The sequence below is a fragment of the Neofelis nebulosa genome, chromosome 17, assembly GCF_028018385.1.
Source record: "Neofelis nebulosa isolate mNeoNeb1 chromosome 17, mNeoNeb1.pri, whole genome shotgun sequence".
Classification (NCBI taxonomy): Eukaryota; Metazoa; Chordata; class Mammalia; order Carnivora; family Felidae; genus Neofelis; species Neofelis nebulosa.
Window position 1 is genome coordinate 25,454,329 of NC_080798.1, and position 13,508 is coordinate 25,467,836.

Consider the following 13,508-nt stretch of genomic DNA (forward strand, 5'->3'; position numbering starts at 1 on the left):
GAAATAAAGGGCAAAAGAAATTACTTTAAAGCAAGAAGATTTATATAACGCTGTCTGCGTAGAATAAAAATGTGCCCAGCTTTGCATGCCATTTGCTGCCAGGATCTGAGATTGTTACTAAGAAAAGGGTGGGAGGAAGCTGTTGGGAGAAATCAAATGCCAGGCGGAGACACAGGCACAGAGAATTCAACATTGGGGATTTGAAAAGAAGGCCTGGAACACAAGCCTCTTTTGTTTCTCAGGCTTCTCTTAATTATCATGTTCGAGACCTGAGATTTATGAAAAAGGCACTATTCAAAAGGACAATTTACACTCCATTATAGAGAAAGTTCAGTCACAGTCCCCAGTTTCCCCTCTAGTTGCAACCTGAGTCATTTGTGGGATGGCTGTGTTAAGTATGGAGGAGAGCTATAAATGGTTTATAAGTCAGCATGTTGTGGGGCGCCTGGGTGGCGCAGTCGGTTAAGCGTCCGACTTCAGCCAGGTCACGATCTCGCGGTCTGTGAGTTCGAGCCCCGCGTCAAGCTCTGGGCTGATGGCTCGGAGCCTGGAGCCTGTTTCTGATTCTGTGTCTCCCTCTCTCTCTGCCCCTCCCCGTTCATGCTCTGTCTCTCTCTGTCCCAAAAATAAATAAAAAACGTTGAAAAAAAAATTTTAATAAGTCAGCATGTTGCATCACAAACTGAAGTGGTTGCTGCTCCCAAGGCTGGGAGCGGAATCATGAATCAGAGTCTAAAGTTCTAGAACAATGTTTGTGAATCAAATCTCACAATGAGTTGCTCTTAATGGCATTCTACAGTGATGCCCTCACCCCCCGATCTCCTCAATGCAAGCCATACCTCATCATGCACATGCATGGAACCTGCAAGCATATCTTTCCAAACTAAGATGGATGAGTTGATGAAAGGGTCACTTCCAGTCACTTTATCTTAGCTTATCCCACCTTAGATTAAAGGAACACTACCCTTTATTGAAGACTTGCTGTATGGATTATTCCCCCTACTTTCTCCTCAGGATCATTAAATCTGTCAATAATGACAAAGACTTTAGATCTTATCCCATGCCTTTCTCTATTCTAAGTGTTTTATGCATATATAATCAATTTTATGTCGCACAATCTTATGGGGGGTATTGCTGTCATCCCCTACTTTTCAGATGAAGAAACTGAGGCCCAAAGAGGTTTGGTAATTTCCCAAGGTCACATAACTCTTAAATGGTTATGTCAATTTTGGAACCAAGGTCATTAGGCTCCATAGTCAACACTCCCAACTGCTATGATATGTTGCCTTGTAAGAGAGGGTGCCATCTAAGTCAGATGGAACCATTCCTTGTCACAGCCCCACTCTGTTAACCATTCCTGGTGTCCTCATACCCACCGCTACCATTCAAGAGATGCTAAAGAAGCTGCCAACCTTGATTAGGCATGAGCCAATCAGCACATCAGTTTTCTCCTGACCTCAGTGATTGGCTCAGAGCTGGGACTGTGACCCAATCAGAGCCAGTGAATCATGATGGAATTTTTCCTGGGGACTTTGGGAGAAAGAAGTCCTCTGTTCTCTCCTGAGGAGCAAGTGGGGAGTGTGGGGAGACGAGTTACTACAGCACTTTACTGCTATGAAGAGAGACCACTAAGAGGGAGTCAACAGAGAAAGCAGAACAAAGAGAAGACCTCCCAGCACAGGACTATGGGGGCATTGCCAAGAGTACCTAGTGTTGGGCTCATGCCATGCAGTATAATGGGAGCCCCTGAAGTTGAGTAAGGCATAGTATTGCCGTGAGCCCATTGGGGCCCTGAATCCAGTGACTCTTGAAGTGTCAAATACCTCCACACTGTGTGGTTCCATGAACCAGTGTATCCCTTTTTAATAGCCAGTATGAGTACGGTTTTTTGCAACTTGAATCATAATGCACTATAATCAAAACAATCTCCACAAACCTTATGAAAGGGGAGCCCAAAAGCCCATTAGTTACCAATACTGTGGTGGAATAGTAAGATTTGCTGGTCAAAGATAGAACAATGTCTAAGGCCCTCACCATGCTCTAGAACAGAGAAAGAGCAAAATTTCTTAAATTCTCAACCATTCTCAAGTTTTACATTTTTTGTACAAATGGAAAACAGCACAGATAATCCTCCCCAAATGGCTATTAGCAGGTTCATTTTCATCATTACATTTAACTTTAGTTAATGTCAAAAAGACTTTAAATGCTCTGTCAGCACGGCAGAAGGTTGTGGACCAGAAGTTTGTTGAAGATAGGGCAAAGTCAGCCAGGCATCAAAAAATAGCCAGGGGATTTGGATTGGTGAGCTGGTCAAAGAGGACTTTAGCCTTATGTTCGTGTTAATCTCTTATAAAGGAATGTATTTGTAAGTCATTCATATAATTAAAAGTTAACTTTAAAATAGGGTTAAAGGACAAGTCATGTAATTGCATTATCTTAGACAAGTATTATCATACTTTTTTTGGTAGTTTTATGGTGTTATTAACACAAATATGATGTACACATAAGCTGTATGTCTATTCATTTTCTTCACTACACAACCTGGCGCCACGATTGGTGACTCTGATGGCCAGCTGAGCTGCTTTTTCCCTAATGGCTTTGTGGTTCTTGGAGGAGACATTGTAAGCACTCTCTGCACAGTAAGATTTGTTACACATTAGCAACACTTCAAGCTCTTTGACAGTTCCGACTAGGAACTTCTGGAAGCCACCAGGCAGCATGTGCTTTGTTTTCTTATTGCTCCCTTAACCAATGTTGGGCATCAAGATCTAGCCCTTGAATCTTCTGAGCACCCTATGGCTCTGGGTTTCTACTAGTTTCACTTAATTTTGACATATGGGTCTGACTGGTACCAGATGAACTTCTTGGTCCTCTTTTTAATGATCTCAGATTTCACCAGAGGTCTGAGGGTGACTATGATGAAGTAGGAGACCTCTGCCACCTCCTACAGACAGTGCTGAGGAAGAGCTATCATACCTTTCTTTTTTTTTTAATAGTAGAATCCCTCAAATGAAATGTTACATAAAACACTGTAGTGAACATCTGTTGTTTCCTCTTTTTTGATATAGAGTTCAAAAATATGATAGCTTGCTTCCGGGGACCCATCTTCTCCTATTCACACTTAACTGTGGTTTAGGCACATGGTCCTGGATGAAAATATAATTTGCTTCCTGAGCTCTCCTGGCACATTTCCCACCCACACCCCCCCCCCCCCCGACAATTCTAGAAAGAGACAGCAGTGGCATGGTGTTTTAATCTCCCTGAATCCCCTCCCCATCCAAAAAAAACAAAACAAAACAAAACAAAAAAAACCAGCAGACAGTAACTAGATAGTGAAACCAAAAACAACTGTGGACAACAAGGTCAAATGACAAGGTGTCCCCACAAAATTTAAAAACTCAAGAGAGTGAGGACAACTAGTACCAGTATTACAAAATCTGCATTATATTCACATTGATACAGGAGAAAGCAGAGGGAAGAAACAGGGCAACTGATGGGATGGCAAAATTGTATTTATGGAAGGCAGAATGGGCTGATTCAAGCAAAGCAGATGAAGCAACAGACGGTTTGCCTGTTCCAATATTGGATGAGTACAAGGGGTCTCCAATAAGATGTGAAGAGGCTGGAGCAGTTTAAACAACATGGATTCCTAAAGCTAATTGACCAAGTTCCCTTCCACAAAACTGATGAAAAATATAAACTAGTATTTCAAAACTAGCTAAAAGATACTTGAAAAGATACAAGGTATCAAAGATTAACATGAATCAGAACTAGAAAAATATTGCAGTTAAGTGACAAAACTTAAGGAAAATTCAGAATAAAAGTGATTTCAGAAATAAAACTAAACCAGAAAGAAACAAGAGTATATATAGACTATAGATATTGCCTTATATGAGAAGTAGAAGGTGAAAAAAGAAAGCTTTTAAAGAATAAAGAGAAAGAAGATTTGATAGAAAGTGACAAACATTGAAGACATGTAAATAATATATAACATGTTTTTTAGGGGTTACTGCAAATGAAAACCAAACCAAGGCAACAACATGACAAATAGTAAAAATAATTATTCAAGAAAACTTTCTTAAAATAAAGATTTTAAACTACATTTTGAAAAGGCACCCCTTAAAACTGAAAATATTGACCCAGAAAGACAAACACTAAGACATATTCTAAACTTCAAAGAGAAAGAATAAAATTGATCCTTTTTTGTATCTAGGCCAAAAGGCCAAATGAATTATAATGGAAAGAAAATTAGATTTCCACTAGACTTTCAACAGCAATTCTTTATGCTGGAAGAAAATAGAGTCACATATTTAACATATCAAGGAAAGAAAATGTGAGCCAAAGATTTTGTATCCAACTGAGTATAAAGGGCACAGAAACAAACAACCTGCTATCAACATGCCAAAACTCAGGGAATCTTGCCCAGAATTGTAGTCATTTTGAAAAAGGGTTGGTTGTGATTAAGATGAAACATGAATTACTTCTGAGTGGCCGGCAAAGTTCCATCTCTTATTGTAAGTGGTGGTTATAAGAGTGTTCACTTTATGTTAATTTTCAAAGCCATATGTTATGATTGGTATAGTTTTCTGTATATGTGTTTTATTTTTTAATAAAACTTTTAAGGGGCACCTGGGTGGCTCAGTCAGTTGAGCATCTGACTCTTGATTTGGGCTCAGGTCATGATCCCAGGATCATGGGATCCAGGCCCATGTTGGGCTCCTTGCTGGTCATGGAGCCTGTTGAGGATTCTCTCTCTCTCTCTCTCTCTCTCTCTCTCTCTCTCTCTCTCTCTCTCTCTCTCTCTCCCCCTCTGCCCCTCTACATTGCTCTCTTTCTCTCTCTCTCTCAAATAAAATTTAAAAATTAAAATTAAAAAAAAGCTTAAAAACAACAAACATAGGGCACCTGAGTGGCTCAGTCAGTTTAAGCGGCCAACTCTTAATCTCAGCTCAGGTCATGATCTCACAATCATGAGATCAAGCCCCACATCAGGCTCCATGCTAAGCATGGAGCCTGCTCAAGATTCTCTCTCTCCATCTCCCTATGCCCCCCACCACTTGCTCACAGGCACATGTGCGTGCTCTCTTTCAAAAAAGTAAAATAAAACATTAGACAATTACATTTAGAGAAATTTGAATATGAACCAAAGATAATATTAGGAAACTATTGTTGTTAAATTTTTAGGTATGAAATAAGGGCATTGCAGTTATATAGTAGAATGTTCTTATTTTTTGGAGATGCATGCTGAAGAATTTACTTTATTATTATTTTTTCAATATATGAAGTTTATTGTCAAATTGGTTTCCATACAACATCCAGTGCTCATCCCAAAAGATGCCCTCCTCAATACCCATCACCCACCCTCCCCTCAACCCTCAGTTTGTTCTCAGTTTTTAAGAGTCTCTTATGCTTTGGCATTCTTCCACTCTAACCTCTTTTTTTTTTTCTTCCCCTCCCCCATGGGTTTCTGTTAGTTTCTCAGGATCCACATAAGAGTGAAACCATATGGTATCTGTCTTTCTCTGTATGGCTTATTTCACTTAGCATAACACTCTCCAGTTCCATCCATGTTGCTACAAACGGCCATATTTCATTCTTTCCCATTGCCACGTAGTACTCCATTGTGTATATAAACCACAATTTCTTTATCCATTCATCAGTTGATGGACATTTAGGCTCTTTCCATAATCTGGCTATTGTTGAGAGTGCTGCTATAAACATTGGGGTACAAGTGCCCCTATGCATCAGTACTCCTGTATCCCTTGGGTAAATTCCTAGCAGTGCTATTGCTGGGTCATAGGGTAGGTCTATTTTTAATTTTTTGAGGAAACTCCACACTGTTTTCCAGAGTGGCTGCACCAATTTGCATTACCACCAACAGTGCAAGAGGGTTCCCATTTCTCCACATCCTCGCCAGCATCTATAGTCTCCTGATTTGTTCATTTTGGCCACTCTGACTGGCGTGAGGTGATATCTGAGTGTGGTTTTGATTTGTATTTCCCTGATGAGGAGCGACATTGAGCATCTTTTCATGTGCCTGTTGGCCATCTGGATGTCTTCTTTTGAGAAGTGTCTATTCATCTTTTCTGCCCATTACTTCACTGCGTTATTTATTTTTCGGGTGTGGAGTTTGGTGAGCTCTTTATAGATTTTGGATACTAGCCCTTTGTCCAATATGTCATTTGCAAATATCTTTTCCCATTCTGTTGGTTGCCTTTTAGTTTTGTTGGTGGTTTCCTTTGCTGTGCAGAAGCTTTTTATCTTCATAAGGTCCCAATAGTTCATTTTTGCTTTTAATTCCCTTGCCTTTGGGGATGTGTCGAGTAAGATATTGCTACGGCTGAGGTCAGAGAGGTCTTTTCCTTTCTTCTCTAGGGTTTTGATGGTCTCCAGTCTCACCTTCAGGTCCTTTATCCATTTTGAGTTTATTTTTGTGAATGGTGTGAGAAAGTGGTCTAGTTTCAATCTTCTGCATGTTGCTGTCCAGTTCTCCCAGCACCATTTGTTAAAGAGACTGTCTTTTTTCCATTGGATGTTCTTTCCTGCTTTGTCAAAGATTAGTTGGCCATACGTTTGTGGGTCTAGTTATGGGGTTTCTATTCTATTCCATTGGTCTATGTGTCTGTTTTTGGGCCAATACCATGCTGTCTTGATGATGACAGCTTTGTAGTAGAGGCTAAAGTCTGGGATTGTGATGCCTCCTGCTTTGGTCTTCTTCTTCAAAATTCAAAATAGCCTTCAAAAGGCTATTCGGGGCCTTTTGTGGTTCCATATGAATTTTAGGGTTGCTTGTTCTAGTTTCGAGAAGAATGCTGGTGCAATTTTGATTGGGATTGCATTGAATGTGTAGATAGCTTTGGGTAGTATTGACATTTTGACAATATTTATTCTTCCAATCCATGAGCACAGAATGTTTTTCCATTTCTTTATACCTTCTTCAATTTCCTTCATAAGCTTTCTATAGTTTTCAGCATACAGATCTTTTACATCTTTGGTTAGGTTTATTCCTAGGTATTTTATGCTTCTTGGTGCAATTGTGAATGGCATCAGTTTCTTTATTTGTCTTTCTGTTGCTTCATTATTAGTGTATAAGAATGCAACTGATTTCTGTACATTGATTTTGTATCCTGCAACTTTGCTAAATTCATGTTTCAGTTCTAGCAGACTTTTGGTGGAGTCTATCGGATTTTCCATGTATAATATCATGTCATCTGCAAAAAGTGAAAGCTTAACTTCATCTTTGCCAATTTTGATGCCTTTGATTTCCTTTTGTTGTCTGATTGCTGATGCTAGAACTTCCAACACTATGTTAAATAACAGCAGTGAGAGTGGACATCCCTGTCGTGTTCCTGATCTCAGGGAAAAAGCTCTCAGTTTTTCCCCATGAAGAATTTACTTTAATTTACCTTTTAAATGCTTTAGCAAAAACAAAAATCAATGTCAAGTCACATTTTGTTATTTTAATTTCTGAGATATAATAAATATAGTATTATGTATTATATACAGATGTTAAATCTTACAAAGAAATGAGTTTTGATAAATGCCATTATTCTATCAAAATACAGAATATTTTCCTCAGAACATTTTCTCCTGCCTTTTCCAAATCAATCTTCTCTCCAGCCCCTCACTGAGGGAGCCACTGTTCTGATTATCTCTTTCACCATAGATCAGTTTTACCTGATGTAGGACTTCATATAGTGGAGTTATGTAACACACAATCTTTAGACACGTTTCTTTTTTTATATCTTAATAACCCTAAAAATTGGAATGTATCTTAGAAATCGGTGGTGTTTAAGCAATTAATAGCAGTGTTTTATTTTATTTTCATGTAAAATAATGGGGTGTCTTACAATCAGTGTCATCTTTGATTTGATGAATTATTTATATATAAATGAAGCAAATATAGCAAAAATGTTAACAGTTGCTGAATCTTGGTGGATATATGAATGTCCTACTTTTCTATGAGTTTGAGCATTTTTACATGAAAAAGTTTACTAAATAAATAAATAAAAGGATACCACAATTGTTATACCCTGCTTTGGCCTTTTATCCTCCTTAATTAAAGTGACCCTTAAATAATGGAATTAGCTGGAGCCTTTCTTGACCTCTGTGAGACCCTGACTACAGTAGGGACATGGGTGCTCTAGACTAGTACAAGTCTTTGTAGAATTTGCCTTTTTCTCAGATATGTTATTATTCTATGCTCTATTTTTCCAAAATTTTCAAAAGCTTCTGTCCTCTGTGTCCTGAGAAAGAGGAGCTCTGCACTTGTGATCAAAGTGCCTAGTCAGGTATCAAATCCAGCATGCTGAGGGCCTGAGTCTGAGGCAAGAAAGAAAAGCTAGGGCCCAGAACTAGCACCTTGAAACTGGAAGACCATGGTACTGGTTCTTTAAGTATAGACTTACTTCCAGTTCCTCCTTATGAATAATTATAAATCCATATAATGGGTACAGAATATATAAAGATGGAATTTTGACATTAATAATATGAAGTTTGGGAAGATGGAGCCATATAGAAGTAGAGTTTTTGTATGTGATTATAGTTAAGTTGGTATCAATTTAAAAATAGACTGTTATGGGGTGCTGTAATATATATATATAATATATATATTATTATATTATATATAATGAGATATATAGATTAATATCTATATTATATATAGATATATATTAATATATATATAATGAAATATTTTTTAATGTTTACTTATTTTGAGAGGGGGGAGGGTCAGAGAGAGAGGTAAAGAGAGAGAATCCCAAGCAGGCTCTGTGCTCAGTGTGGAGCCTAATGTGGGGTTCCATCCCATGACCATGAGATTAAGATCTGAACCGATATCAAGAGTTGGGAGCTTAACCAACTAAGCCACCCAGGCATCCCTGTATATATAATGGAATATTATTCAGCCATAAAAAAATAATGAAATCTTGCCATTTGTAACGACATGGATAGAGCTAGAGAGTATAATGCTAAGCGAAATGTCAGTCAGAAAAAGATAAATACTATATGATGTCACTCATATGTGGAATTTAAGAAACAAATGAGCAAAGAAAAAAAGACAGACAAACCAAGAAACAGACTTTTTTAAAAAAAATTTTTTTAACATTTATTTATTTTTGAGACAGAGACAGAGCATGAACGGGGGAGGGTCAGAGAGAGGGAGACACAGAATCTGAAACAGGCTCCAGGCTCTGAGCTGGCAGCACAGAGCCCAACACGGGGCTCGAACTCACGGACTGCAAGATCATGACCTGAGCCAAAGTCGGCTGCTTAACCGACTGAGCCACCCAGGTGCTGCAGAGACAGACTCTTAACTACAGAAAACAAACTGATGGTTACCAGAGGGGAGGTGGGTGGGGATGTGGATGAAATAGGTGATAGGGATTAAAGAGACACTTATGATGATGAAAAAAAGTAAAATGAAATGATAAAACAAAACATATGTGGTCTTTGTTCTCAGTTCCCGGCACAGAGCTTCTAAAACCCTTGGAATATCATGAGTAATAGGAGTGTCTTTAGTTATTCATAATGAGTCCCTCTTAACCGTATCTGAGTTTATGCTAAGAAGGTGGCTGAAGGTGAGCCCTTAGATAATTTCAAGGGAGGAGCTGGCCATGCACCATGATTAGAGGATTGGAACTTTCAGCAAATTCCAGGGAGGTGAGTGAGTCTAGACATTGAGTTCAATGGTCAATGATGTAATCAATCATGCCTATCTAATGAAGCCTTGATAAAAACTGAAACAAGGAGGCTAGGGGAGCTTGTGGGTTGGTGAATATTGATTTGCTGGGAGGATGTGTTGCAGGATTTTTTACCTCAATACCCAGTGTTCGTTGTCTCGCTGCTTCAAAGAATGAAGAGGTGGACACAGAAAGAGCAGCTTGCAAAAGTTTATTAGAGTATGAGATCAGAAAGGAAGAATAGTAGAAAAGCTCTCTTTACAGAGAGGAGGCATTGAAAGTGAGTGCCTGCAACTATAGGCAAGGGTCCTTGTTTTTCTGGTCGTCCTCTCCTTTCCTTCCCCCTTGATCCTTCTCAGGTTCTACCCTTATTGGCTTGATAGCTCTAGGTGCTGGGTTGTCCATTCCTGATTGGCTCATTTCCATTGTATGAGGGGTGGTCTATGGCCATACTGTTCCTTGTGGGTCATACGTTTTATGGTCTATTACTTATTTTTAGTCAGGTCTTTGTCAAATTCCTGAGGGGAACCTTAGGGGGAGGAGATGTGTCTTACATTCTTAAGAGGAACCTTATGCCCAAGGGGCTTTGCTGTGGTCAGATGCTCCCAGCTATTCCCCTCTCTGAACACGTGACCCCTTGACCCCTAACTGCCTTTAGGAATTGGGACAAGACCAACAGATCTTAACTGCTTCCTGCTGAAGGGCGGGCAGGGAGGGGTGGGTGATGACAGAAAGACAGTCAGGGCAGGTTCAGTGGTTGATCCAGATGTCTGATATAATGGGAGGGTGTTTGGAAAATCTGCACTAGCAAAATTTTGTTGGATGTCTTATTTTTTTTTGGCATATGAAACAGCATCTACAAATGACATACAAAAAGAATATTAGACCAACAAACATCAATATTCCAAATGTAATGCCTCCTAGGGAGGAAGCCACACCATAGGAAGGAAAGACACATTGTAGCCATCAAAAAAATCCCTGGCATGTCTGGTCATATTTTTTATTAATTTGACTATAGTTTTTCCTCTCTTTCCCATACTTATTTGGATCTTGTAATAGTGTTGATTAGAATAACTAAGTACCTGAACTAGATTTTGGTTCTCAATCTTCAAATCTTCCTTTGGCCATCCAGTTTCTATAGGAACAACTCCATCAGGTGTAATTTTACCTCAAGGAAAGATTGACCTTTCATATCCAGATTGCTGTAAGTTTAGGCAATTGTTTGTCTGTCCTGGAGCTAGTAGTTTCTAATTCAGTCATAGTTTCTGTAGTTTCTAATTCAGTCATAATGTCTCTTTCTAGCAAGGGAGTGAGGCTCTCTGGCATTATCAAAAAAGAATGTGAAAAAATCAAGTCTCCCCATATGCACCCCAGTGGCTGAGAAAAAAAATTTAGTCTTAAATTTTCTGGAGATGCCTCTAATAGTTACACTGCATTTGGATAGTTGGCCAGGAGGTGGAAAGGACAAAAAATGTGGCTCCAGTGTCAAGAAGGAAATCAACCATTTTTCCTTCTATATCTAGAGTTACCTGAGGTTCTGGATTTCCAATAAGTAATTGGTTGGGGGGAGCCACTGTAAAGAACCCTGGGCAGCATCAGTCCCTTTCAGGGACATTGGTTATCTGAGCCCTTGCAGATTGAGGTCCCTGAAGGCATTCAGATCTCCAGTGACTGTCTCCACACAAGGGGCGTGGCTTATGGGTTTCGACTTCAATTGTCCCCTCTGAGGACATTCTCATTTCCAGTGCCCTGAAAGGCCACATAATTGGCCCATGATAATTAATGAGTTGCTCATCCCCATATCTCTCAACCGCTACCAGAACCCCATGTTTCAGCATTAAGAGTCTGACCTGTATCTTTCCAGGTCAACTCAAAAACATATGTGATATTCTGAAAGGCCTCTATATACTTACCTGGATCATCAGAAAATTTACCTAGATCTCCTTTTATCTGTCTTGAATCTTGTAATGAAAAAGGTACTTGTAATCTTATCATAGTGGTGCCTCTTTGTGTCCCTTCTCCTGGCACTCTAACTTCTTGTAGGGGAAACACACCTGTTACATTATGGGGAGGGCCTGAGTAAGGTGGGCAGCAGGGAGCAGAAGTGCACATTTGTGGGTTTTTTTCTTTTAAGTCTGGATATATAGATCGAGGACCCAAGGAGGAGGAAGTTGAGGTGGAAGATTTCCCTTCCTCCTTCTCTAGGTCTGCTTTGGGTACAGGTAATGGGCCCTTAATTGTTTCTTCTCCTGATTTCTGGACCTTGGAAAGGGCTGCCAATAAGCCAGGGTTGACCTTGCATTGCATACACATGTCCCAATTTTTCTCTTAAAGCCCCAAAACATCAAACATAGGGGACTTCTCCCCATTTCCCCTCATGTTTACAAAACAAGTCCAATTGTAGGATAGTACTATAATTGGTATTTCCCCCTGGCGGCCAGGTTTCCTCCTTCAATTTGTACTCAGGCCAAGCCTCCATGCAAAAGAAAGTGAGTTGCTTTTTCAGAATGCATCCCAAAGGAGTTTGGCCTTGGTTGGGGGAATTGCTCAGCTATAGAAAAAAGGGGAAAAGGCATCCCTTATCTCAATTTCCTATGACTGGCCAGGAGAAAACTCATCTCCTGACCCCAATTGTTGGCCAGGAGAAACTTCATCTCCTGGCCCTGCATTTTGGCTGGCTATGTGAATGGCAGCCAAAAGCCTTGTCAGTCTCGTGAGGTGCTGGGAGGTACGTTTACCCGGGCTTGACCCTACCTCCAAGAGCTGGCCTGTCTTCCTCACTTTTTCCTACCCCTCCATTTCCCACCTGCAGGACTTTGGGGGTATCTACTACAAGCAAGACTCCCTTGGTTGTAGAAGGATGCACTAATTTTATTTTGGCCCAACAGCAATTTACATATCGATCATCAGCTGTTGAAGGGGGGTGCTGTAAGGGCCAAAGTCAAGGTCTAGTCCCCTGCCCCTTTCAGCAATGCCCACATAAATATGTTCCAGCTATATGGGTGTCCATTTTAAAGTCACTAGATTGGTACAAGTCAGCATACACTGAGCTAAGTGTAACAAAATGGCTCCCATGTGTCCTGGTAAAAGGCCTTCATGTCATAGTCATCCATCCTTCAGGCATGGGGTGCATCCATTCCTCTGCTTTGCAGAAACAACACAAATGTGGAGCATTTGGAGGCCAGCAGTGAGGGTATCGCTGTCATTTCCCCAGTTTTTGGATCAAAGGAGGGGCAATTATAATCTTATATCAGTGTATATCATTTTAACCTTAGTCCATCCTGACCACACATAAAATTCCTTTCCAAAGATTTCCCTTCATGAACCTTCTACAACTTTTCTTTGCATCCAAATTTTGTCCCAAGCCATCTCTCTCCAAAGAACCAGTTTCACTTTAGGACAAAATTACTTCCTTTTACTTCAACAAAAATGTATTTCCATTCCTTATGTTGTTCTTACACATCTACTTTTCTATATACAGAGTTGCTTTCCTTATATCCATCAGTCTTAACCACATCTATAGAATTTTAACTCTTAGAAACCTTAGTCTCCAGTGAAAACTCAGTAGTAACCAGTGAACTGTTACATCAGAATTCCTTAAATGGCAAACTTATGAATCAATAAAGCACAAAGCATGTTTTCCAACAGACCCAAATATCCTTAGTTTTTCTGCAATAAGTCAAAAGCACAAACCTATGTTTAGTAAATAATGTTTCAGCATTCCATCCGATTTGGAAGAGGCCTAAATGTCCAATGAATTTAATCCAGTTTATCATCCAAGAAAAAGTTAATAGTTTCAGGTTATCAAAGACCCGAAAGCTATCTTAA

The 13,508-nt window shown here is 39.7% G+C and overlaps 1 pseudogene; it reads right to left on the reverse strand.

Moving 5' to 3' along the window:
• Positions 1 to 2,516: 2,516 nt before the first annotated feature.
• LOC131499195 (large ribosomal subunit protein eL32-like) lies at positions 2,517 to 11,675 on the reverse strand (annotated as a pseudogene).
• Positions 11,676 to 13,508: the final 1,833 nt, after the last annotated feature.